Here is a 25,069-nt window from a genome sequence, read left to right as displayed (position 1 = left end):
TTAATGTGTCTGTGGGCCAGGCCCTGTTCTCAGCCCTGACCATTTACCCCAACCCCTGGAATACACAGAGAGATTGCAGGAAATGGCAGCCCACTCCAGTATTCTTGCCTGGAAAATCCCATGGACAGGGGAGCCTTGTGCGCTGCAGTCCACGGGACTGTAAAGAGTCAGACAGGACTGAGCAACTTCGCTTTCACTTTCCCTTTGCAGGAAATGCGCCCGTGGTGCTTCTTGCACAGGCACACGCTGGACAGTCCCTGCAGGAAGTAGATTGCGGTGCGTCCAGGCTCTTCTGCCAGCAGCATTCTTCCTTTTTGCTTAAATGTCTCTGTAATTGGGGTGGGGGTGAGGGGGGTGTTTTACAATGTTGTGTTGGTTTCTGCCATACAACAGTGGTAAGTTGCTCCCTCGTGAGCCTCCAGGCACTTTCCCCCCACCCCACCCCGCCCCCCTCCCTCAAGCCCTGCTGGAAGCCTTGCTCCAAGAAAGGGAAAGGCATAGTAAGCATAAGCCTGTGGGCGGGGACCCACCTGCTCCCCGGAGGGAGGGGAGGGGACTGGAACAGTGGTTACCTGCAGTGCTCATCAGTTTGCATCTGAGCGTATTCTAGAGTTGAGCTCATTTTCCTGGGGATTGCCTCATGTTCTCCAGGCCGCCACAGCCAGGAGAGGTGTACATAAATGGGCTTTTCCTTTCCTTCGGAACTTCCAGTGCAGCTGCAGAAACAATGCATCCGTATTGACTGACTGCTTTGGGGATTTTTGCGTGTGCTGTAGGCTGACCTCTGCTTGTTGATGGAGAATGCCTCTCACAACAACAGCAATCTCCAGGCGGCAGCCTACACAGCAGAATTTGCCTTGCTTCGTGCCAACTGGGGTAAACATTCACAAAACATGTTTCAGGAACAGAAAATTAGTTCATTTGGAAATAGCGGGTTATCAGCCTCTGCTTGTTTGGCACGTGGTGGCTTTGAGAGCTCCTGCTCGGAGGGTTCAGTTCGGGGTGACACACGCTGTCCCCGGTCAGGACCTTGTCTCCACTCCTCGGTAAACACCTTTCCTGCTCCCTGTCCCTGAGCTGGGTCGTCCCCATCACCCGTGGTGCTCCCCGGCCAGCTGTCAGTCCCCTGGTCCTTCCAGCAAGACTGGGCGTGTGTGGAAGGTCTGCGTGCCTCCCAGTGACACACTTGGGATGGATTTCTAGAATCTTGGCTCTTCACCCTTCCTTTCACTTTAGGCGTTCTTCTCTGAATGAATGACATTTCTGCTGTCTGCCGCACCAGGTTATTAACTTTCTATGTCAGGTTTTTCTTGGGTATTGTAGTGTTTTCCAGCTTTTATGAAACACTTAGTATTTGTAATACGACAAAAGGTCAGATTTAATAAGGTATCGTACCCAAGAGGAATATTATGTTTCTGTTGGAAAGATAATTCCAGTGTGAGCTTGCCTCATGGATAAGTTAGATCACACCAGTTATGTCCAGAAGCGGGGCCTCCAGGGGAATTGGTCATCGTTAATTACTCACAGAAGAGCTTGGAGCCGTGGCCAGCCGGCCTGGAGCTGGTGGCCGGAGAACAGCTCTCTGCAGCCATGGTCCCAAGCGACTCTCTGCTAAAAAGCAACTTTTTTAGCATTGAGAGAACCTTGTATCCTTCTCACTGAAAGTATTAAATGGTTCAGATTCTAAAATCCAGAGAGAAGACCTTGCCAATGTGATTATGCACCTCCTTGATGTAAAAATTCCATTTGCTTTTGCTCTGTGGGGTGTGGTTGCGTTTGTGTTTGTGAAAGAAAGCATTAGAGGGAGGGAGGCCCACCACCACCCCCTGCTCCGTCTATGTTGACAGCGGTTTGTGTCTTTCCATCCGCGTCCCTTTAGACTGTGGCCTGAGCATATGTCCTTAGGACGTGGTGTTCTGTGTGAGGAGCGTATGTCCTTAGGACGTGGTGTTCTGTGTGAGGAGCCTATGTCCTTAGGACGTGGTGTTCTGTGTGAGGAGCCTATGTCCTTAGGACGTGGTGTTCTGTGTGAGGAGCCTATGTCCTTAGGACGTGGTGTTCTGTGTGCGAGCCTACGTCCTTAGGACGTGGTGTTCTGTGTGAGGAGCCTATGTCCTTAGGACGTGGTGTTCTGTGTGAGGAGCCTATGTCCTTAGGACGTGGTGTTCTGTGTGAGGAGCCTGTGTCCTTAGGACGTGGTGTTCTGTGTGAGGAGCCTGTGTCCTTAGGATGTGGTGTTCTGTGTGCGAGCCCACGGGCTAGCACACTGACTGCGTTCTTCTGCAGTGTGAATGGGAAAGACAGACAGCCCATCATTTGGGGGGCATCTCTGGTGACCCAGTGGCTAAGATGCCACTCTGCCAATGCAGGGGGCCGGAGTTCAGCCCCTGGTCGGGGAACTGAATCCCAGATGCCGCTGAGGGTCCTGTATGCTGCGTGCACACAGCTTCTGTATGTATACACACGTGCAGGACACACGCTGCGTGCATGAGGCACGCTGCATTCATGCAGGACACACACTGCGTACATGCAGCATCTAAGACCCGGCGCGTCCAAAGCAACAAGTAAGTGAATAAACAAATAGAAATGCATGCCGTGCTGGTCCTTTCCTTCTTACCTGCTATAGAGTATCCTGTTCAGGGAGTTCCCCGGCAGCCACACTTCCACTTCAGGGGCTCTGGGTGCAGTCTCTGGTCTGGGAGCTAAGCTCCTGCAGGCTGCACAGTGCAGCCAAGAAATAAACAAGGACATTCCAGCTAGAGCTGCTCTCATAGGTAGATGTTTATATATTTCTTTAAACGAATGAGGACTTTTGAATATTAACCTGTTTTTCCTGTGTGCTGTACAGTGAGTGCGTGTATGTTAGGGCTGTGTGTGTGGGGAGCTGCTCAGAGGAATTCAGGTCTTACTGAGAGAATTGGGCCACGGCCTCAGGTACCGAGTTGGGAGTCGAGGTGCGTCTCTTTTCCCCCCTGGCCTTGACATCTGAGGCTGTAGCAGTTCCCTCCACCTAGCAGGGTGCTACAGGAGCACCGCACCTCGGGCTCTGGGATGGCGCCCCTGCAGTCGTGGGGGATGCAGGCTGGGTTGTGTCGAGGCTCCCTGGACAAGGTGTGATGCCCGGCAGGCCTCGGGCCCTGGACTAAGCTGGCGGAGGCAGCAGGAGGGCATCCCGGGGGTCCATGTGACTGGGGTCAGGGCGGCTCTTCGATTCGTGAGGAAGGTGTGTTGCCAGTGGTGGGGGAATGGTGGGTCTGATTGGAAGGGAGTGCGCTGTGGACTGTGTCGGCTGTTATATGAAGATGCGTTGTTATTACCCCAGCAATAGTTTTTCAGCCTTGTCACCAAATTTTAGCTCCTTGCAAGCTTCAGCTTGAAAGGGATTTAAAAGATGGCACACATATAAAGGCATGTATTTAGGATGTATTTAGGATGTCTGCACGTGTATTTAGAATGTCTGCCCAACTCTAGTATGAAGTTGTCCATAACCACATGTGTGAACTGTGGACAACACTGTCTTGCTTTGTTTCAGCTGGGACTTTTCATGATGATCGTTGTTTAATGCTGTTCCCGATGGAAGGTTAACATGAAATAATTCAGGCCCTCGTCACATGTTCCTGGCAGGGAGTATACAATGGCCAGTCCATCTGGAAGTACGACAGCAAGGGGTGGAAGCCTTCAAAATGTTCACACGTTTGGTCTAGAAATTCGAGACTATTATACTTTCCTATAATATTCTATTAGGAATACTGTTTCCTACTGAATATTCTGTTCAGTATTACAGGAAAATAGAATATTAGAGATATTTGTAGAAAGAAGGCACAAGTATTTGTTGCTCCATTTTATTAGAGTGAAAACGTTGGAAAATGTAAGTGTCCACGTTTATGTCTGTATTGTGAGCAGAGATAACGGAATACAGGTGCACACTCTCCCTTGTAAGTTTGTCTAATGGATTAGCGGGGAGACCCGGGTAAGGCCCACGGGACGGGCCCCAGTGCTTGATGAGTGGTGATGTGAGATTAATGCCATCGTCTTGTGAAAGGACAGCTGCGTCTAGAACTTTGGAAGGATGGTTCGCCAGGATGGCGGTGGTTATGACAGTGGGTTTTACAGGTGTTTTTTTCCCCTTTTATTTATTTTTTGTTATACAGATTCTCCTCTTTTCTTTGAGGATCACGTATTTCTGAAGGTTCTATGAGAAGAGGTAGCTTGAATGACAGTAAAATTTTCTTTTCTTGGAAACAAAATACCGTTGAGGTTAGAAGTTCTGTGGAGGTCAGCAAACACTTTCTGGGAAGGGCCAGACGGTGAGTATTTTAGGCGCTGAGGGCTGTCCACTCCTTAAGCGGCGTCTCAGCTGCTTTTGAAAATGCATAAACAGATGGTCATGGCTGAGTTTTGGTAAAACGTTATTCACAAAAACACACACTGGGCTGGATACAGCCCATGGGCTGTCGTTTCATAACCTGTGTTGTTGTGGGTCCTGGTGGGTTTCATGGTTGAAATCCAGCAGAAAGGGGCCCAACCACCATGTAGGTATACTGAGTTTATTTTCATCGTTCTCATAAAGTTGACTTTCCAACTAGACTGCGTGCGTTGTTATTTAATTTGATGCTGTGGAGACTTTGTAGGACAAAGGCTCAGCCTTTCTCTGAGGGGAGCTGAGTCCTTTTGCTCTGGTTTGACAGCGGCCAGGGGTGCGGTCCTCGGATTCTTTGGTCATGCTCATCTCCATAGCCTCCAGTGCTGGCCCTGGAGATACCAAGTCCGGATCCAGTCTTTATTCCGGAGTGGCGCCTGCTGGCTCATCATTCCGGGAAAGTCACAGTAAAACGTTGTGTCCCGACCGAGCCTTCCACCACCCCCTGCGGTGTTTTCCCTGGGACAGGACAACATCAGGGCTCAAGTTTATTGCTGAGAGCGGGAATTTTGGGCAGTGGGGAGGCGCAGTTTTTCTCAGTGGTTTTAATGTTAATTTTGAGTTCTGCCTGAAGGGTGATGAGGATGCGTCAGAACTGGAGAAATGTGTCCTGGAGTCTTCTTGACTGGAGAGGGGAAGGGTGGACTTAGGAAGGACATGCTTGCTGGAAAAGAAGGGAGGGAGGACCCGAGTGGGCACCATGTGCTTGGTCCACGTGGGAAGATGGCCCTGCCCCCACTCACTTGCTGGGCCGGCGTCCTCCAGGGTAGCTGTGGTGGGAGGAGAGGGGGGTGTGAGGCCCCAGTGAGTCAGGGCTCGGAAGGCTCTGGGGAGAGTCTGTCGGCGTGGCTGGAGGCAACTGCATGAAGCATCGCCATCTCCGATGCTTTCGCTGCAGTGGGGCTGCTCTTGGACCAGAGGACAGGAAGCTGGACTGTGGCTGTGGCCTTGCGCCTTGTATCCCCCTTGGAGGACCCTGGGGAGAGGTCGGGGACACCGGGCAGGGTGGGGCCAGCACGGCGGAACTCTTCGTTGGGTTTCTGGAGGTGGGCTTGGCAGAAGGGCAGCCTGGACGTGTGGTCTGGGCAGAGGGATGGGTGAGTAGGTGCATGTGCCCAGAGGCCTGGAGGAGTGAGGGGAGGTGGACGCTGGGTGTGCAGGTGGGCAGGCCCCGGCGGGCCTCTGCAGTGAGGCTCCAGGAGTGGAAGGAAGGCGGGCAGGGGGTGGGTCAGGATGCCGCGTGCACAGCCCGATGCTGCAGACCAGGAGGAGAACGTGATGGGCACGCATGAGGAGCATCTCCAGGCCGGGGACCAAGCGTCCAGCACGGGGACCACTGCGGCTAACCTGAGTGAGCGGACGCCGTGGAAGGCAGCCAGGGACCGTCACTCAGCGGATTTTTATGAAGCCTCATGAGTCCCAAGGACTTCTGGAGCAGGTATTCACCATTCCATCGCTGTGCATGGAAGATTTCATCGCATTTTTTTTCCAGTAGAGTAGTAATCCATGTATGTGAAACTACCAAGTGGAGCATCACAGGGAGGTTCTATGCAAGTAAAACACACGATAAAAGGAAAGATAAAAGGAAAGGTACTGTTCTGAAAACCTATTAATGTGATCATTAATGTTTTGCTGGATTTCCTGGTTAACGCTTTTCTGTACATTCTTCCTTGTGAGATGAGACGTGTGATGTAGAATTTCTCCCATGTCATGTCATAACGTGGCACAGCCGTGTTCTGTGCCTCTCAAAGGCTTAGAGACACACGGAGGGGGCAGTGGGCACTGTTGGGCTTCAGTCTTTACGTTCAGGGATTCTGCTTCTTCACTGCCTTGATGCTGTTTGGCAGCCCAGTGGCTCTGGCTGGGGGTTGGGGGGGGGCACCTGTCCTTCATCCGCACAGAGTGCCGCCATGGCAACGGTCAGCCCCGCCTCCCCCTAATTATTTGAACCCAGGCCTGTGTGCCGCCCAGGCCTGCATAATGTATGAGCCCGAGGGACAGCCCTGCGCGCAACCCGATCAAAACAAAGAGCCCGCCTCCGAGAGCTGGCGGCAGATTGTGGAAACATATTGTGAACACATTCCCTGGCAACGGTGAACCGTGTCATCAAACGCATCTCTGGTCCGTCACAAAATATTTTGACAGGGCCCACCGGCTAGTGCCTTCTTATGCAAATATGCCGGCAAGTCCCAGATCCCAGGGTGACCCCCGAGTGGGAATCCAGAGTGGGGGCGGGGGTGTAGCCCACGTCATCAGGGTTCATCCCTCCTGCAGATAAGCACACACGGAGAAAGCTCTGTTTCTGTTCTCATGTGTAAATAGCCTAATCGGTCCTGATGCTCAGATCCTGGGGGGCGGGGATCATGAAAGGGTGTCCCCCACAGGACTCGGACAGGGCGCATCAGGAGAGCTGAACTGAAAAGCCATGCGAGGCTTGTGGGGTGATGCCGGGAAGGACGGGGGATTGGCCACCCCTGACCAGCCAGAGCCGGGCAGTTGGGGAGGGCCAGGGTGGGCTTGGCCGGCTGGCTGGGCATCATTGGTTGAGAGGGGCCTTGTGCCCAAGAACCGGAATGTGTGGTCCCCGCTGTGCCCGCTGTGGCTGGCCTGCCTTCCCACCAGAGGTTCCCGGGCCTGGGGATCACCTCTCCTAACACTGTGCTTCTTCTGGGAGGGCCAGGCCTGCCGGGGTGCACAGTCAGCCCCCAGGAGCAGCTGCTGTGGGCTCGACTTCGGGGTGAGATGTTAGAGCCTCTGCATGCCTTGGAGAAGGGGGGTAATATCTATGCAGCACGCTTGCAGTGAAAACGCAGTGAGAGCTGCGTGGAAACGCGCTTAGGCGTGCCTGTGGCCGGTGGGAAATGCTAATGAGGCACGGGTAGTTCTTGGTCCCAGTCTGCAACAGGGTCCCCAGAGTAAGGACCCATGCTTCCCCTCTTGCTGTGGGGCTGACTGCTCCCCTGAGATGCAGCTGGGGGTGCTATGTGGCAGCTTCTGGTCAACCTCCTTCCAGGAGAGCGGGGGGTGTGGGGGGGCCCTTTGCCCCTTCACCCCTTCCTCTCTGATTGTTCTCTCCTCTCTGTGTGTGTTAGTCCTTTAGTTATGTGTGACTCTTTACGACCCCATGGACCGTAGCCGCCAGGCTCCTCTGTCCATGGGATGCTCCAGGCAAGAATACTGGAGTGGGTCGCCATGCCCTCCTGCAGGGGATCTTCCCAACCCAGAGATCGAACCCAGGTCTCTCCTCCTGGGGCCCCTTCTGTATTGGAGCTGGAAGGGGTCCAGGTTTGTGGAGCACCCTCCCAGCCTCACCTGGGACAGCCCACCTGGACACTCCATTGATGGGAGGGGCCTGCCCTTCTGTCTGCTTTAAGCCACTCTTAGTTGGGGTTCCCAGGCGTATGTGGCCAGCGGACTGTGATTCGTACACAAAGTGAGAATGTGGTGTCCAGGAGACCCGGGAGGCTGACTGCCCCTGCAGTTCAGTGTCTGAAGTTGAATTAACAGTCTGTCTTTCAGGGGGTGAACCTCTCACCCCTTGAGCAGAGTTTCCAAGAGGCTGCTTGGCCGAAGCTGAGACCCGCAGGCTGTGTTCCGGGGCTGGGGGATGTGCTCCTTGGTGGCCCCTCTGCCTCACCAGCTCCATGATGACGGTCCAGGCTTTGGTGAGCTGCCAGATCCGAGATACACCTGAGGCTGTCAGGCGACCGTCTGTTGATGGCTGAGTTCTACACAGCTGGTTTTCTGAGCCGCAGTCGGGCAGGCTTGGGCAGGTCACGGCTGCAAACAAGAAGCTCCGGATGCTTCTGTTTTTCTAGTTCCGCCTGGCTTCTCCGGAGAGCGAGGCTCTGTCGTCTCTCCTTGCTGATGAGGTGGTTGTGTTTCTGCTGCAGAACAGAGCCCGCCGATTTAATCAGGAGGCAGGAGAGCTGGCTGCTGGCTGCTCGTCTGCCCAGCCTTCCTTTCGTGGTGCCCGATGGCGTGCCAGGGGAGCTTTATTGCGTGTGCTATCGCCTTGATTTGCCTGTTGGGATGGACATCATGGTTTCAGAGGAAGGTCCCGGAGCCCAGTGGCTGGAAAACAGAGACAGCCGGGTTGGCAGATCTGCCTGCCCCTAACTTGCGTAGGAGGCATTTCTGTTTCGAAGTCAGCAGCCCAGCGGGCAGCCTTACCGCTCCCTCTGGGCGACCTTGGTGGGCTTCTGTGTTCTGCTTTGCTTGAGCCTCTCTCACAAAAGCAGCAGCGAGGCGGGCCCTGATTTTTCCCTAAGCCTCAGGGTGAGGCAAGACCCATGCATGGGGGCCGGACGCTGGAACTTGAAGACAAGCAGCTGTGACTTGAAGACAGACAGTGGGGCTTTTCCCTTGATCATCCCACCACTGTGTCTCTTCTCCTTGGAACTTCTCCTTGGGGTCCTGGGAGTCATTTATGGGATGAGTTTGCACTGGCTTGTCCCTGGATGAGAGTTCTGCCTTTTGAAAGCTGTGTGTGTAAACAAGGTAACTGTGGATGTGTGTTTACGTTTCATTTCACATCCTTAGGAGTCTTCCACGCAAGTCACAGCACTGTCATTTCATAATTACGCCCCTCTGTGCGACACTTATAAAACAGTGGAGAGCCCCAGCCTTGGAAGTCCCCCCCGGTACCCCCACTCCCGATCCCACCAGAAGATGCTTGTTTACAGCTTCTCATGGGAACTGGAGCCGATAAACTGTCCATCAGAAGGTTATTCTTGTGTTGAAACCAAGTTGCTCAGGCTGTGAGTGAAGCCCATCTCTAACCGTTTCCACCGCGTGTGCTGCGGGCCAGCTGTGTGTCCCGACCCTGAGGACAGTCAGGAAAGGTGAGCCCCCCAGGGGCTTCGAGGGACCTTCTCTGCTACACTTTTGATTGTCAGCATCCCAGTCGGAGCGAGGCCCGAGCCCCTTGCTTTTGTGGCTGTGTTTTCATCGGATTTCTCCCCTTTTTCCCTTTAGTCATCCCGTTGAACCTGAGAACGCTGGTTTTTATTTGGGTCAAAATGGAATCTTTTTCCAGAGTGTTGAAATGAGCGTTTAATTTCTAGCGAGAGAGCTTGTGCTGAAAGAGCTCTGGCTTGTGGTCAGGGCCCCGTACCTTTCGTAGGATGAATTAACGGACGGAGCAGTGGTCCCTGTCCTTCCCCCCGCCTCCCCCGACCCCTCCGAAGTGTGGACGTGGTGGGCGGCTGTCATTGGCAGGTCCATGTGGGTTTTCAGGGCCTCAAGTCGACTTGTTTCTTCCCTGATGACGAATCTTGCACAAGCTAGTGCCCAGGGTCTATGGTGCCCAGGGTCAGGAGACACCTGTTGATATAAGCAGCAGGTGTCCTGGATTTGAATCTGACCTTAGAGCTCCTTGGAAGGAAAGCTATAACAAACCTGGACAGCATATTAAAAAGCAGAGGCATCACTTTGCTAACAAAGGTCCATCTAGTCAAGGCTATGGTTTTTCCAGTAGTCACGTATGGATGCGAGAGTTAGTAGTCACGTATGGTTGTGAGAGTTGGACCATAAAGAAAGCTGAGCGCCAAAGAATTGATGCTTTTGAAAAGCTGAGGCGTTGGAGAAGACTCTTGAGAGAGACCATTGGACTGCAAGGAGACCCAATCAGTCCATCCTAAAGGAAGTCAGTCCTGAATATTCATTGGAAGGACTGATACTGAAGCTGGGATTCCAGTACTTTGGCCACCTGATGCAAAGAGCCAACTCACTGGAAAAGACCCTGATGCTGGGAAAGATGGAAGGTGGGAGGAGAAGGGGACGACAGAGAATGAGGTGGTTGGGTGGCATCACCGACTCAGTGGACTCAGTTTGAGCGAGCTCCGGGCGATAGTGAACAACAGGGAAGCCTGGCGTGCTGCAGTCCGTGGGGTCGCAGGATCCGACGTGACTGAGCAGCAACCAGCTCAGAGCTCAGCTGTGTGGCCGTGAGTAAGGCATCCAGTCTTTCTGAGAAGCTGGAATGAGAAACTCGCCCAGGGTCACATGATCCAGAGAGAGGCGTCAGCTCCCTGAGATGCGGGCGTATCCTCTGGTTTCCCTGTTTCTGCTGATAAGGTTTGACCTTCATCTTACCTGGTAGTCTTAGGAAAACTAGTTGCTCTAAAAGCTCAGGAGAGTCTCCAGGTATGGAAAATGGATTAGATTTTTTCATCCATCATTCAGAAAAATTCCAATTCCTGAGATTATTTAAAATTTTTTAGTTTAAAGACTTTTATTTATTTGGCCGTTTTGGGCGTTCGTCGCGTCGTGCAGGATCTCCGTTGCGTCGAGCAAGATCTTTGGACAAGGACACTCGGACTCTGTAGTTGTGGCTCTTGGGCTCCGGAGCACACAGGCTTCAGGAATTGCAGCGCTTGGGCTTTGTTGCTCCGGGGCATGTGGGATCTTCGTTCCCCGACCAGGGATCGAACTCAAGTCCTCTATATTGCAAGGCAGATTCTTTACCCCTGGGCTACCAGGGAAGTCCTGCTGAGATTATTTTAAATGGTTTGGCCACAGGGGGTTCAGTCCTTGAGACACAAGAAGGCAGAGCAGGAGTGCACTTGGGTTTCCTTTTAGGAGGAATCAGCTAGAGGAGCGACTTTTCCAGGGTCGGTGTCAGAGCTGTCAATGAGGCCTTTCCCAGCACTTTCTCACGCCCGCCAGAGTCGTGCCCCCAGGGAGCGGCCTCCTGGGGTGCGGGGATAGCAGCGTTCTCCTTGCAGGTGGTTTTCTTTCGGTGCTGTGAAATCCCAGCTTAGGGACAGAGGGTTCTGGAGAATGAGCCGCCCAGCTCGGTTGTCCTTTTCTTCAGGCAAGTGCTCTGGGCCTTTGCTCCTTGGACCGCCTTTCCGGGGCTTTGGCCACAAGCGGAGAGATGGGGGCATCCTGTGCACTGTGATTCTCGGGCTGACTGTTCTGAAGAATAATAACACCCTTGCTGACGGAATAGGAGGGGAAGGCTCTCTGATTGTGGGAATGGTGATGACCTTGGAAAAGGATGTCGGTGTGCAGCCCTCCGGGTAAATGCTGGGGTGGAGGAGGCCTTGTCCGGAACCCAGCCTCCATCTGGCCCGAGCACCCACTCCTAGACGACCCATCCCCTGGGGCCCTGCACCCAGCTTTCCCAGGAACCCCCTGGCTGGGAGGTGAGTCAGCCTCATGGAATCTTGTGTCCACCGCTTGTTACGGGTTGGACTGTGTCCTGTCCAGAATCCATACACCGAAGTCCTGCCTCCCCAGTAGCTCAGAATATAGTCTTCTTTGGACATGAGGTCACGGCAGATGTCATTCGTTAAGAATAGGTCCTCCGGGAGAGGGCAGGCCCTGATCCAGCATGACCGGTGTCCTAATAACTGGGGGAGATTTGTGCATCACGGGGAGAGTGCCCCAGGAAGGTAAAGGCAAGAGAGCCCCATCCAAGGAGCACCCGGGCTGGCCCCCAGACCCCTCAGAGGCGGGAGAGGCCTGGTCAGGTCCTCCCTCAGGCCCCCAGAGGGACCCCCACCCTGCAGACACTTTGCCGGACGCCTAGCCCCCAGGCCTGAGTGGCTGTAAATTTCTACGGCTTACGGCACCCAGCCGAAGAGCTTCAGCACAGCAGCCCCAGGAAGACTGGAAATGCAGCCGACTCAGCGTGTGGTTCCGCACCTGGTGTGGGACGCTTGCTCTCGATCTTGATCTCCTTCTCTGTAAAATGAAGATAAGACCTGCCTTGTAGGGTCATGGGACGCACAGCATCTCACGGGATCACCAACTGGAATGGTCTTTAGGAGAACATGACGATGGATGCTCCAGGCGAAAGGGCGGTGTGTTTCAGACCTCTCCGGATGCCAGCCAGGGGAGTGAAGGGGTGGGCGTCAGGATGCTGGTCACATGCCTGTTCTGCGCCTGAGTACCAACCCTCCTGCCTCCTCGGGCCTCAGTGCCCTTGGCTCTGAAGCAGGAAGTTAGACCTGACGCCCGCGTTTGGCCCTGTACTGGTAGGGCCTTGAAAGGTGAGCCTGGCACTGCTGTAGCTGTAGCTCTGGGAAGGGAACCCCTGGGGGGACCCGGGCTTAGTCTCATCCCTTAACTGCACATCAAGCATCCCATAAACATTGACTGAAAGAGTGAAGAAAACTGAGGAGTGAGTATGTGCGTTGCTACAAAACTGTGAATAAGCTGATGAAAGATAAACCGCAAAGTGATGTGAGGGAATGTCCATGTTATTCAGTTAAAACAAGCTGCAAAATAGTATGATGAATACTATCTCAATTTTGCAAAAAAAAAAAAAAAATTTCCCACTTACATCAAGAGTCTATATATTGTTGATTAGTTGTGAAGTCATGTCTGACTCTTTTTCACCCCATGGACTACAACCTACCAGACTCCTCTGTCCATGGGATTTTCCAGACAAGAGTACTGGCGTGGACTGCCCTTCCCTTCTCCAGGGGATCTTCCCAACAAGGGATCGAACCTATGTCTTCCAGGTCTCTTGCAGGCAGATTCTTTACCACTGAGCCCCTGGCAAGCCAGAGTCAGTCAATCAATCTATCTTATCCATCCATCCATCCAGATAAAAGACCAGAAAGAAAACTCTGCAGTGTGAATAGCAGCTGTCTGTGAGTGGGGAGATTCCCTGTCATTGGCCCTGCTCTCTAGGATTGAGGGGAGAGTAAAACTGTGATTCAGTTCCCAGGTAGCTCCTTGGTAAAGAACCTACTTGCCAATTCAGGAGACGCAAATTCGATCCTTGGGTCAGGAAGATCCCTTGGAGAAGGAAATGGCTTACCCACTCCAGTACTCTTGCCTGGAGAATTCCGCAGACAGAGGAGCCTGGCGGGCTCCATGGGGTCGCAAAGAGTTGGACACAACTGTGCGCACACACACAATACTGTGATCACGTGTGTCCTGGAGCCAGAGGTTGCTCTGGCTTCCCTGCGGAGCACAGTCTGGGCAAGTAGGGACTGGAGGTAGGGAGAGTCCGGTGGGGCAGCTGGCCATAATCCAGGAGAGGGATGGTGTTGGCCCAAGACAGGGATATTTGCACCGTCAGCCCTCCTGACACTAGCAGGGGGGCTGTCCTGCTCCCTTGGCTGGCTGACCTGGCCTGCTGGCCACGGCGGGGTGGTCAGCAGCGTCCCTGGCCTCTCCACCCATTAGGCACCAGGGCACCCCTTTTGAAGTGTGACAACCGGACATGTCTGCAGACAGTCCGGATCCGGTGTTCCCCACTGAGAACCACTGGCCTGGAGATGGCAGTGGGGATGGAGGCGGGGCAGCAGTTCTGGAGAGATCTCAGACGAGCGGGTCCAGGACTTGATGGTTGATTGCATTTGGCAGAGAAAGGCCGAGGGCGGGGAGCTGGGTGGATCATGGTGGCACTCAGGCTTCGGGAGGGACTGGGCTGAGTTCCTAGTTGGCCATGCTCCTGCTGAGCCTGAGGGCTTCCATGGGACAGCTGAGTGGGCTTGTGGGAAAGATTGTTGAGCCAGTGGCCCCCTACGTCCGCCCTGAGCAGGGGTGTCCATTTGAAGGTCATCTGGAGACAGAGAGCAGGCTGCAGGGGTGGGTGAACTCCTTCTGGACGAGAATCCTGGGGAAATCCCAGTGTTTCCAGGATGGGCAGGAGAGGAGGAGGCCGAGAAGGGAATTTATTTCTGCAGCTGGAGCCGTGGCTCAGCGGCTGCTGGGGGCGAGGGCGAAGCTCAGGGCAGATGTACACACGTCGGGGGTGATCTCACGGGGTGGAGCGTCCTGGGCCCATCTCTCCCTGCTCCCCCTCCAGCCTGTAGGGGCTGGGCATCTGCTGTATTTCTGGGCGCACATGAGGTGTGTTCTGTTCGCCGAAGAATCTCAGGGAGTCTCTCTCACTCGGAGATAACAACAGAGCAGAGAGAGGCTTGCCGCACTTTGGTCTGTCAAATCCCCACCCCGTGGTTCAGCCTGCTGTGTGGCTGGACCGTCCAGTTTTGCTTTGCAGAGCGGAGATCAACTTCAAAGGCAACTGTGCTGGAACTTCCTTTTCAGATTATTTTCAAGGTCTTGAGGGACCCAGGGGTTGATAAGGTCATCCGGAGTAGACAGCTTCCCTTTGGGGAAATCTGCATCGTTTCTAGTTGTGACATCCATCAAGGGCTCGGAGACCTACAGTTGCTCAAGAAGACCTATGTGTCCCTTGACGTGAGGATCCCCCCGGGTTATTGGTGTCCCCTGGGGAAGTGGTGGTCAGCTTCTAGGGCAGCCCAATTCGTCTCCACCTTCCTTCCCCCGGGGTGGTGGTGGGCATCGCAGCATCACTTACTGCAGAGGCCATCCTCTGACCCAGAGGTGCCTGGGTGTGCGGGCCTGGTCAGTCAGGGGCTGGACTCCCAGGTGTATGGAGATGTCATGCTCTGAGAGCTGAAGCCGCTGGAACATTTCCTGCCTCTGTTGGAGACTGAAGCCAGCCCATCTCCTGAGATTCCAGCTGGTTTCCCTTGCAGTTAAAAGTGATCCCCCATGGCCACTGGGGCCCCAGGCCAAGAGGGAAGGTGCTGTCTGTCCCCCACCTTCAGGAGATCAAGGGTCAGCAGAGGTCAGCCTACCACAGGGCGGAGGGACTGTCTTCCAGAAAAGGAGGGATCCGCACATTCCATGCCACCTCAGAGTTCCCATCTCAGAGCTCAGAAGTCAAGAAATCCTAAAACTCCCAAGAACCATCTCTACCACTGGTAGACGGACAGGCTCAGCTGAATGAGAGAGCAGTCCCGAGTGGCGTTTCCTGGTTGCTTCCTGGCACGTCTAGTTTATAAACAGTGAAGGTCTGTAATTAAGCTGTCTGATGGGGAGTGTGTGCCGCAGAGGCCGTGAACGCGCCAGGCTGGCATATGTGAGTCGTTTGTATGTTCTCTTGCCTGCCACCATTTTTAACCCCCCCCAATCATCTTTTAAGAAAAGTTTGGGGGTGAATTCTAAAGGACAGACCCTTGCTACCTTAGGAAGCCTGCCTGATTGAGCAGGGAGGCAGGTGTAATCTTTCCCCTTGAAGGAGAACCATGTGATGTTTGGTGGGTCAGAAAGAACTGGGGAGAGGAGCCCCGACCTGTTGAACTGGACTGAGGTGGCTTAGGAAGCAACTCTGTCTGCCTCTGAGTGTGTTCTTGCCCAAGAATGAGGTCTCGGCCTTTCTGTAATGGCCAGCCTGACGCCTGCCAACAGTCCCCTGCCCTGGGAAAGCCAGGTTATGATTGGACGGTATTTCCCATAAACCACTCTCCAGCCAGCGTTAGCCATGCAGACCTACACATTACCCGAGACAATGTATAATGGGAGTTTTAAACTTTTTTTAAAAAAACAAAACTCCCTAATCTTACAGACCCAGTTCAGACACATGCAGCTCTACAGAAGTATGTGATTGGCCCCCAAATGTGGAATTGGTTTTTGCTTTTTAAAACATGTCTTGGTTGTGTTTAAGGGAAACTTATAATTAGAAAAGAAATGCCTTTCATGTGTGTGTGTGTGTGTATGTTGAAAGCCTGCCTGAGCATTCCTGGGAGCAGTTCGAGCAGCTCTTTGGTGAATGTCAGGGAGCTGGGGCCTTGGAGCTGGTGGCACCCTGTCCTCTCGGGCGCCCGGGTTCCACTCCTGCCCATGTGGCCGCTGGCTGGCCTCCCTGCTGCTGCCTTCTGTCCCTGTGCAGAGTTTTGCTTTTCTCTCCTCCGACTTTCAGTGACATCGACCTCTAAATGTAAAAAAAAAAATAATATGCGTGTTCTCTCTTTCACGAATGACACTATTGCGGTAACATGGCTTCTGCACTGTAGGAAATAATTGTTCTAGAACAGGGGCCCCTGTCTGATCGTCCACTTGGCAGGTGATGTGTGTTCATTTCCCCGTGTGCTCCGCCAGCCTGTTCTTCTGTGTGGTTAGATGACCTCAAGATGTCTCATTTGAAAAGACTCTGATGCTGGGAAAGATTGAAGGCGGGAGGGAAGGGGTCGACAGAGGATGAGATGGCTGGATGGCATCACCGACTCGATGGACATGAGTCTGGGTGGACTCCAGGAGTTGGTGATGGACAGGGAGGCCTGGCTTGCTGTGATCCTTGGGGTCGCGAAGAGTCAGACACGACAGCAACTGAACTGAACTGAAGGATGTCTCACCTGCTCAGCCGTCAGGGTCATCCTTTTAACAGGGGTGTAAGCTTCTCTCAAACATGGCTGCATTGCTGTGTCTGTCTGTGTATCTGTTGGTCTTGATCCCTTTTTGGTGAGCATCTCGGTTGTTCACTATTGATGGGCCATCTCTTCCTTCATCTCCTTGCACTTCGAGTCTCTGCTCAGCCTGAAGTCCCAGAGTGGGTTCCTGGGGCTGAAGCGATGTGAGGTTCTCTGCTTTTCTGTTAATTTCCAGGGTGGGGATCATCTTGAAGTGACCCCACCCACTGGATGTGTGCCCCTCACCCGCTCAGCTCAGCCTTCCTCCCACTAGGGACTTACCTCCTAGGTCCCGTTGCCTGTACGGTGGAATCGCTGCTTACGTGAGCATTTCTTACGTCACTGAGGTTTGGGGCAATTGGTGGGAGGATTTCTAAAAAAACAGGAGGCTGAGGCCTTCTGTGCCACCACCCTCCACCGCACCCTCCTGGGCCCTTGGGCTACATTGAGGGGAATGACCTTGCCGCCACGGGCCTTGATGGAGTTGACCTCACGATAACCTTAGGAGGAGAGGTTTTGGCACCCAAGAAGGCCTGGATCAGGGCCAGGGGGAGCCTTCTGCATTTTCCTGCAGGGATGTCAGGCAGGACCCGCCGCCCCAGGAGAGCCTTATAGCTCAGGCATCCAGACGGGGATTATGTCAGGCAGGACCGCCCCCCAAGGAGAGCCCTATAGCTCAGGCACCCAGATGGGGATTATGTCAGGCAGGACCCCCCGCCCCCAGGAGACCCTTATAGCTCAGGCACCCAGATGGGGATTCTTCTGGTCTTGGTTTGGCCAGACTGCAAGGGGTGCTTGTGCCAGAACTTGCCCTGCCCCCTCACCCCACTCCACTCCCCCTCACCGCCCCATGTCCTGACAGCTGTCGGCAGAGGCGTCCACAGGGCCCAGCTGTGCAAAGTCAGACCCACCCGCGAAGGCGGTGCGCTGGGAGATCAAGTGGGGGCTCCTCTGGGCTCAGGAAGTCCCAGGCGGCCCAGGGCTCTGTTGATGAGGTAGTGCAGATGTAATTCCTGCTTTTGGATGGATTAAAAAAAAAAGTGACTTGGGATCACTTTTCGCAGCAGATTTCCTCCGAGGACTGGGAAAGACACAGAGTTGGGCTGGACCGTAGCAACCATCTTCCGATGCTGCTGCCCTTCTAGGGAGGGGAAGCCGGTGAACACGGAGCGCTTGGAGAGGCTTCCCCCTTCATGCCCTTTACCATTTCTCTTCATTGTGTTTGTTGGTGGGGAAGGCAGCTGGGGGTGATTGTAGTGAACCAGGAATGGGGGGAACTGGAAACCCTCTGTCTGTGACACAGAGGGGTCCCTCCCTGTTCAGTGCTGCCTGGGAAGACCCACAGCATCTCTGGGGGTTTACCTAATCCCGTCTGCAGGGCCCAGGAGATCAGGTCATCTTGCGTGTGGGTCTGAGCACAGTTCTTTGGACGGGAAGCCAGCAGTTGACAAGTTCCAGGTGGAATCATAACTCAGAAGTAGACTTTGTCGAAAGCGGCTTCTTTCTCCATCCTGCTCTCTCTTCAGGGGTCCCCGGTGTCTGAGCCAGTGCTCTTATCGGGTTCTTCCACATCCTGTGATCTTTGGAGAGGGAAAAAAAAAAAAACAAAAAAACAGTGATCTCATCAAAGGAAGCAGGCGACAGAGCCCGAGGTACAGGCTGCCTTTGTCCGGTGCCCCTCGGGGTGGAGGAGGCTGGGGGCGGCAGGAAGGGGGCTCCTTGAGCCACAAAGCAGGGTGCCGGACTGCAGGCTGCCTTCCCGCTCCGAAAATGGACCAGCTCTCTGACCTGGGACGATCAGGCTTGCAGACGTCCAGGGATTCTCAGCTGTTTCCGCTGCAGGTGGTCAGGACCAACTCCTTGGAGGCAGGATGGGAGGATGGGAGAAGAGAGTCTGCGAGAGCAGCCAGAGTTCTCGCCGATTAGCTAATCCGGAGGCGGAGTGAGAAGGGGGAGCGGAGCTCGAGCCCAGCTCTCTCCCATCCCCGTCATGGGACGTGTCCACCGATGTGTGTGCGTGTCCGTCCGCCCGTCCCTGGGGACTTTCTAGGTCTGGCTGCTCTTTCTTGGACTCACTGGTGCTCACACAGGCCTTTCCAGGGAGCTGGCCCCATGAAACCACAGGAGAGGCCCCTTTGATCTGCTACTAGCTCATTCTCTGCCCTGGAATAGACAGTTCACTTGTAGACGTTCAGTCTCCCGAGTTCGAGGCCACCTACAGTGTCTCCACCTGGAAGGAATCATTCACACCGTCCACATGAATAAGGACGAGGCCATGCTGAGTCTGGCACTGGGACCACGAGACAGCCTCTGAGAAGCTGGCTAAAAGGGGCTCGGGGATCTGAGGCTGGACCAACACGCACACAGAGGACTGTGGCCGTGAGGCTGGTGTCATACCCCTGGCAGGCCGTACGTGCTGTCTGCAAAGAAAGGCTTGTGTAGAACACCTTTGAGTGTCGGGGGGGCCCTGTCCAGGAGGGGGCTGCTGACTGTGGCCCTGTGCACTGCCCTAGGACAAGAGATAAGGAGAGCAGAAAGATAATTAACTCTGTAGGAAAGCAGAGGTGGGCTGGGGTTGCTCACAAAGGTAGATGTCGCTATCGTGAAGGAGGTGGGGGGAGCACGGTCATCTTTGCCCCGGAAAGTCGACTGGAGGGGCTCTGTGTCGCCCAGTGACAACACAGAGGGCACCTTTTTTAAAATTGCATTTTAAAAGTTTGTGAATTTATTCTGTGCTGGGTCTCCGTGGCTTCACGCAGGCTTTTCTCTAGTTGTGGCGAGAGGTGGGGGCCTCTCACTGCAGTGCTTTCTCTTGTCTTAGAGCCTGGGCTCCAGGGCAATCGGACTTCAGGAGCTGTGAGTCACAGGCTTTGCTGTCCCGATCAGGGGTTGAACCCGTGTCTCCCGCTTTGGGGGGCAGATTTCTTTCCCTCTTAGCCGCCAGGGAAGCACCAGAGGGCACCTTTCAGATCGCTGGTTTCGAAGATGCTGGGTAAATGTTTGGTCACACACAACTGCATGCAAATGAGTTTGTGCTTACCGTCGTGACAGTTAGTCACAGTCTACCCTGCCCTTAGAGTATTCTAGTGGCTTGCTGAGGAGGGAGAAAACATCTACCCGAGGGCACCTCAGTAGCCTGAACGTTTCAGATCAGACTGTTTCAACCTGCTCTGTCGAGGCTTTCAGTTGAAGGATCACTTGAGATGGCCTCAGAAAGGAATCCTGATAACGTTGTTGTTGTTCACTCACTAAGTCGTGTCCCACTCTTTGCGACCCTGTGGACTGTAGCACGCCAGGCCTCCCTGTCCATCACCAACTCCTGGAGTCCACCCAAACTCATGTCCATCGAGTCGGTGATGCCATCCAACCATCTCATCCTCTGTCATCCCCTTCTCCTCCCGTCCCCAATCCCTCCCAGCATCAGGGTCTTTTCCAGTGAGTCAGCTCTTCCCATCAGGTGGCCAAAGTGCTGGAGCTTTGGCTTTAGCCTCAGTCCTTCCAGTGAACACCCGGGGTTGATTTCCTGATGTCAGCGTGGTAGACTCTGGGGAAGAACTGGGAGCTGGGAACTAGCAGGTGCGTGTAGGATGGATAGAGTCAGCAAGGTCCTACTCTGTGGCGCAGGGGACTGTATTCAGTATCTCCTGATAAACATAATGGAAAAGAATAGTAAAAAAAAGAATGTGCCTGTATGTATAACTGAATCACTTTGCTGTACAGCAGAAATTAACATCGTAAACCAACTCTATACTTCAATAAACTTTTTTTTAATGGTAGAATTTTAGGTCTGGAATGGATTTTCACGGAAGTTGTAGTCTCATCTCACTGTTTTATGGTCAAAGCTCATGGCTGACCAGTTCAAGGGGAGCCCAGGTGGGGCGTGGGGGTCCCCCTTCCTTCACCCAGGTGGGACATGGGGGTCCCTCTTCCTTCACCGAGGACCATGCAGCCACTGCTTTCCCATCAGTCTAGAGCAGGTTGTTGCCATTTCAGAGGAATTCAATCATTAGTTAATGCAGCCTCCCCTCCTCTGCCCCCAAATACAGTCATAAAAGAAGGTCAAGAACTCTGGGGTGACAGAGATGAGCACAAGTGACTTCTTCTCTTGAGCCTCACCCTCCCTTTATTCTTAGAAAGCCTTGCAGTGTTGGGCCAGTGTTGGCAAGGCTTTGCTGTGGGTGTAGCGCTACTCCCTTTTCTTCTGTGTTCCTTTCCTGCTTGCCCCTAGCCTCCTGCACGCACACACCGCAGCCCCCCTCTGCCCCCCCGCCCCCGGGCAGTGGGCTTTGGTTTCTGTTTTGACGGTCAGCCCCTCATTCAGGGCAGGTCGTGAAACTGTGGTGACGCTCTCGCCCTGCATCCAGGCTGCTGATGGGCCGTGGACCGTCCAGCTCTGCTCTCTCCTCGCCCTGCTTCATGAGGGTCCCTGAGGAGCCTGCAGGCGACTGTCTGACTCTCAGTTCAAGTGCCTTGAAGGTCAGCAGTGAGGTGACTTCCCCTGAGTGGTTCTCGCCCTGGAAAGAGGGTTTTCCATGTCCATTGTGGATCCAGCCACAGCCTGCAAAGCACTTCCCCCTCTGCAGGGTGGTGCCCTCTTGGCGTGATTGTTGCCATAAAGCTAAAGCCACGTGAAGACAGGAGCAGAGGCCACAGTGGAACTGTGGCTGTGGGGCTCAGTTCCAGGACATGGGAAGCAGGGCACCCCCTGGCACCCTGAGCTAAAGCCATAGCCGGCAAGGGACAGGTAGGTCCAGGCAACTCCGCTCCAAACACCCTCCCCTCCTCCTACCGTTTCTCGTCTCTTAAGGCAGGAGCTGGCCCTCTGGAGTCACGGCTTCAGATTTCTGTGCCTTCTCTCCCTGCACTGCTGTGCGACTGAGTGATGCCCCTCCAAGGCTCTGGGCCTTTATTTGGAAAAAGGAGAAGGGTAATGGTACCCACCTCCAAAAGTGGATGGAGGCTGTGATCAGCTCTGAAGTGCACATGCCCAGATGCCTGGGGTTTTCGCGCGCCTGCGGGATTAACCTTCATTAAGGTGACCCGGGTCCAGCTGTGGTCGCCCTGCTGATGCGATCGGTTCAGTGGCTCCCCTGGATCACGGAGGGTCCCAACGATCTGACTTTCGTGAGGGCAGGTAGATATTTCTAGAAAGCTTATTTAAAGCCCTGAGGGACTTCCTTGGTGGTCCAGTGGTGAAGGCTTTGCGCTTCCAACCCTGGAGGCATGGGTTCCATCCCTGATCTGAGGACTACCCACAGGACACAAAGGGCCCCGTCCACCCCCCAAAACCAATAAAAAACTAACCAAGTAAAGAAAACCCCTGACACGAGGTAGGATTTAGTTGTGTTGCTGTTTAGGGACGGGTGGGTGGGGGCTCCGTGGAGGAGGGTGGGTGCATTCCCTGGGCAGAGAGCTCTGGGCCCAGAGGACTCTAGGATAGAGGGGAAGTTCAGTTTCCCCTGAGTCTAGCAGAGATGTTTATTTTTCTGTTACAGAATAAGTCCTGGTAACATTTTGGGTGCAGTTCTGCCCTCTTCTTCCAGGGGGTTCTAATTTTTCTGTTATTCCATCATTGACTTTGCCACACTTTAAAAGCCTTTCACCCTTGTTGCATGACTTTTTAAAATGTGTGACTTTGATGACCCTTCAATGCTGTACCACTCTTCCAGAATTCAGGGAAAACAAGAAAGGGTGGGGGAGAATAGAACATTTGGCTCTTTACTGAATCGGTTGTTTCAAGACGTTTGCTGAAGTGTTTATCTAAAGCGGTCTGTTACATCAGAAATGGCGGGATGGACGTCCACCCTCCGTGTTCCGGCGCAGTGCTCTGCACACCTGATTGGAGAGGCCTGAGCAGCGTCTGGAGACTTCTTGAGACAGAGTCCTGGGCTCCTCCACCAGTGACTCTGATTTAGGGGGTTTGGGCCGGGCCTGAGCATCTGCATTTCTAACGTGTGCTGCTCTCTCTCTGGATCCTGCTGGTTGGGGCCACATGCCAAGGAACACTGCCCTGGAGATTCCAGGGCTTTAAAGGGCACCACAGGGTTTTCTCGGGCTCCCAAATCACAAGGGACAGTGACCGCAGCCACAAAATTAAAAGTCTCTTTCTCCTTGGAAGAAAAACTATGACCAACCTATACCGCACTTTAAAAAGCAGAGACGACTTTGCCGACAAAGGTCCGTCTAGTCAAAGCTATGGTTTTTCCAGTATGGGTGCCAGATTGGACCATAAAGCAAGCTGAATATTGAAGAATTGATGGTTTTGAACTGTGGTGGTAGAGAAGACTCTTGAGAGTTCCTTGGACTGCAAGGAGATCCAACCAGTCCATCCTAAAGGAAATCAGTCCTGGGTGTTCATTGGAAGGACTGATGCTGAAGCTGAAGCTCCAATACATTGGCCCCCTGATGCGAAGAGCTGACTCGTTGGAAGAGACCCTGATGCTGGGAAAGATTGAAGGTGGGAGGAGAAGGGGACGACAGAGGGTGAGATGGTTGGATGGCATCACTGACTCCATGGACATGGGTTTGAGCAAATTCCGGAAGATAATGAAGGGCAGGGAAGCCTGGCGTGCTGCAGTTCCTGCGGTTCCTGAGAATCTTAGCGTGACAGTGACTGAACAGCAACAGGATGTACGTTGTATCAGGCGTCACTAATTTAAGGGTCTGGGCTGTGCCTAAGCGTCATGGGGTTGATAAATGTGGAGCCAATTAGCAGCACTTCAGCTCTTCATCTAGGTCATGGGCTGGCTTGTCTCATTATTTACTCCAGAGTGCCTTTTACATCAGAGGTAGTGGCTTTTTAATTTCAAGCTCAGGTTAATTTGTGGAGTTTCCAAGGCAAGAGAATTCAGTAAATCAAACACAATGACCCATGTTGGTGGACAATCAGAAGAACGCCTTTTCTATTGGGGAGTGATCTTTGGATGGAAGAGATGAAAATATGGATCAGTCAGACCTGGGAGGAGTGAAGAGTTGTGAGGGAGCCCCTGGCTGCTTTGCGAGCTGCGGGGGCAGGGGGGTGGGATTATTTGTTTACTTCCATCCCACCATCTCCTTAGCCCCCACCCCACATCCACTGTGTGTCCATCGTTCTCCAGGGCAGTTCTAGGCACTGAAGACACAGCAGAGAAGAAAGAAGGTGAAACCCGACGCTCATACTGTAGCTCGCACGTCTTCTGAGCTCCGGGAGGATCCTGCAAATGATATTAATCTCCACCCCCAACCTGCTGTTCTGAAGAATACCTTCCAAACAGGGGACAGAAAACTCAACGTGAGGTGGGGGGGAGTATCGATTTTAGCAGTAGGAAAAAAAAAATGTGGTTCCTGCAAATTACAAACCTGTGAGTTTCCCTTCCACTGTCCGTAATCCGTCCAGAAAGACCTATTAGCGAATGTTTTGTGAGAAGAGCTAGCAAGCGGGTCAGGAGGATGCCAGTCTCAGAGATTGTTAGCATCCTTGGTGACCAGCCAAGACAGAGACAAGACGGGCCGGCACTCTGTGGGCAGTACCAACCCGGTGGGAGAGCTGGCGCCGTTGAGAAAACTGCTCCGGGGTGCCTGCACAGCCGCGTTCTTGAAAATCCTTGTTTTTGATGTACGCTGATCTCCATTTGACAACGGAAAACGTACTTGCGCCGACTGTTACAGCCAAATGGCCATTCTTCATGTTTATAGAGCTCGTGCAAATATAAATGAAGATTCCATAGGTAAAGAATAAAATTAATCGGAGATGCCAGTGTTTGAACAAACAAGCAGAGAGTGAACACCGTGATGAAAATGACATAGAAAAGTCCATTTCTATGACCGTGCTGTGAGGGTGGTTTGGACTGTGACTGCAAGAAGCCTGTGTGTTGTATGTGGGGCAACATTGAGGCCCCCCCCAGTAATGATGGGGGAGTTGAAATGTTTACCCTTCCTAGAAAGCAGGTGGGAAATGTGAATGGATGAAAAGCTTGTACACTTTGACCCAGAAATTATGCCTCTCGGAATTAAAGAAATAGAGATTTCCACAATGATTGATGGGTTAATTTGAATATCTACCCTGTTTTTTTTTTTTTTTTCAAAGCCTACAGGGATGGGTGGGTAATTAAATGCAAGGCATCATTGATGAAAATGTCTTCTCTTGATGAAAATCAGCCTTACATTACACAAAGTGTCTTCTACTAGGAAATGCCTGGGATTTGGGCACCCCCTTTTTTGAAGTCAGTTTTGTAATGGTTATTTAAATGGGGGAAAATACAGAGTGATTTCTGCTGTAGAGTTGGTGCCAGTGGTAAAGAACCCACCCGCCAGTGCAGGAGACATGAGAGACGTGGGTTCGGTCCCTGGGTTGGGACGATCTCCTGGAGAAGGGGACGGCAGCCCACTCCAGTATTTTTGCCTGGAGAATCCCATGGACAGAGGAGCCTGGTGGGCTACAGTCCATGGGTTGCAAAGAGGTAGACACAACTAAAGTGCCTTCATCCCA

General features: G+C 53.3%; 1 protein-coding gene and 1 long non-coding RNA gene across 5 annotated transcripts in view; both read left to right on the top strand.

Annotated features, from left to right (window-relative positions):
* Nucleotides 1-25,069, top strand: part of AGAP1 (ArfGAP with GTPase domain, ankyrin repeat and PH domain 1) — a 576,306-nt gene that overhangs the window by 114,898 nt on the left and 436,339 nt on the right. The window lies entirely within an intron of this gene.
* The window catches only part of LOC121818811 (uncharacterized), a 73,941-nt gene that overhangs the window by 32,659 nt on the left and 16,213 nt on the right, over nt 1-25,069 (top strand). Inside the window, exon 3 of the long non-coding RNA XR_009600460.1 lies at nt 1-25,069. This exon is cut by the window's left edge and continues 31,645 nt beyond it; it is cut by the window's right edge and continues 16,213 nt beyond it. This is a non-coding gene — a long non-coding RNA (uncharacterized LOC121818811).

Source organism: Ovis aries, chromosome 1, assembly GCF_016772045.2.
Source record: "Ovis aries strain OAR_USU_Benz2616 breed Rambouillet chromosome 1, ARS-UI_Ramb_v3.0, whole genome shotgun sequence".
Lineage (NCBI taxonomy): Eukaryota > Metazoa > Chordata > Mammalia > Artiodactyla > Bovidae > Ovis > Ovis aries.
Note: the sequence above shows the minus strand (reverse complement) of the source record. Positions and strands in the feature narration are given on the sequence as shown.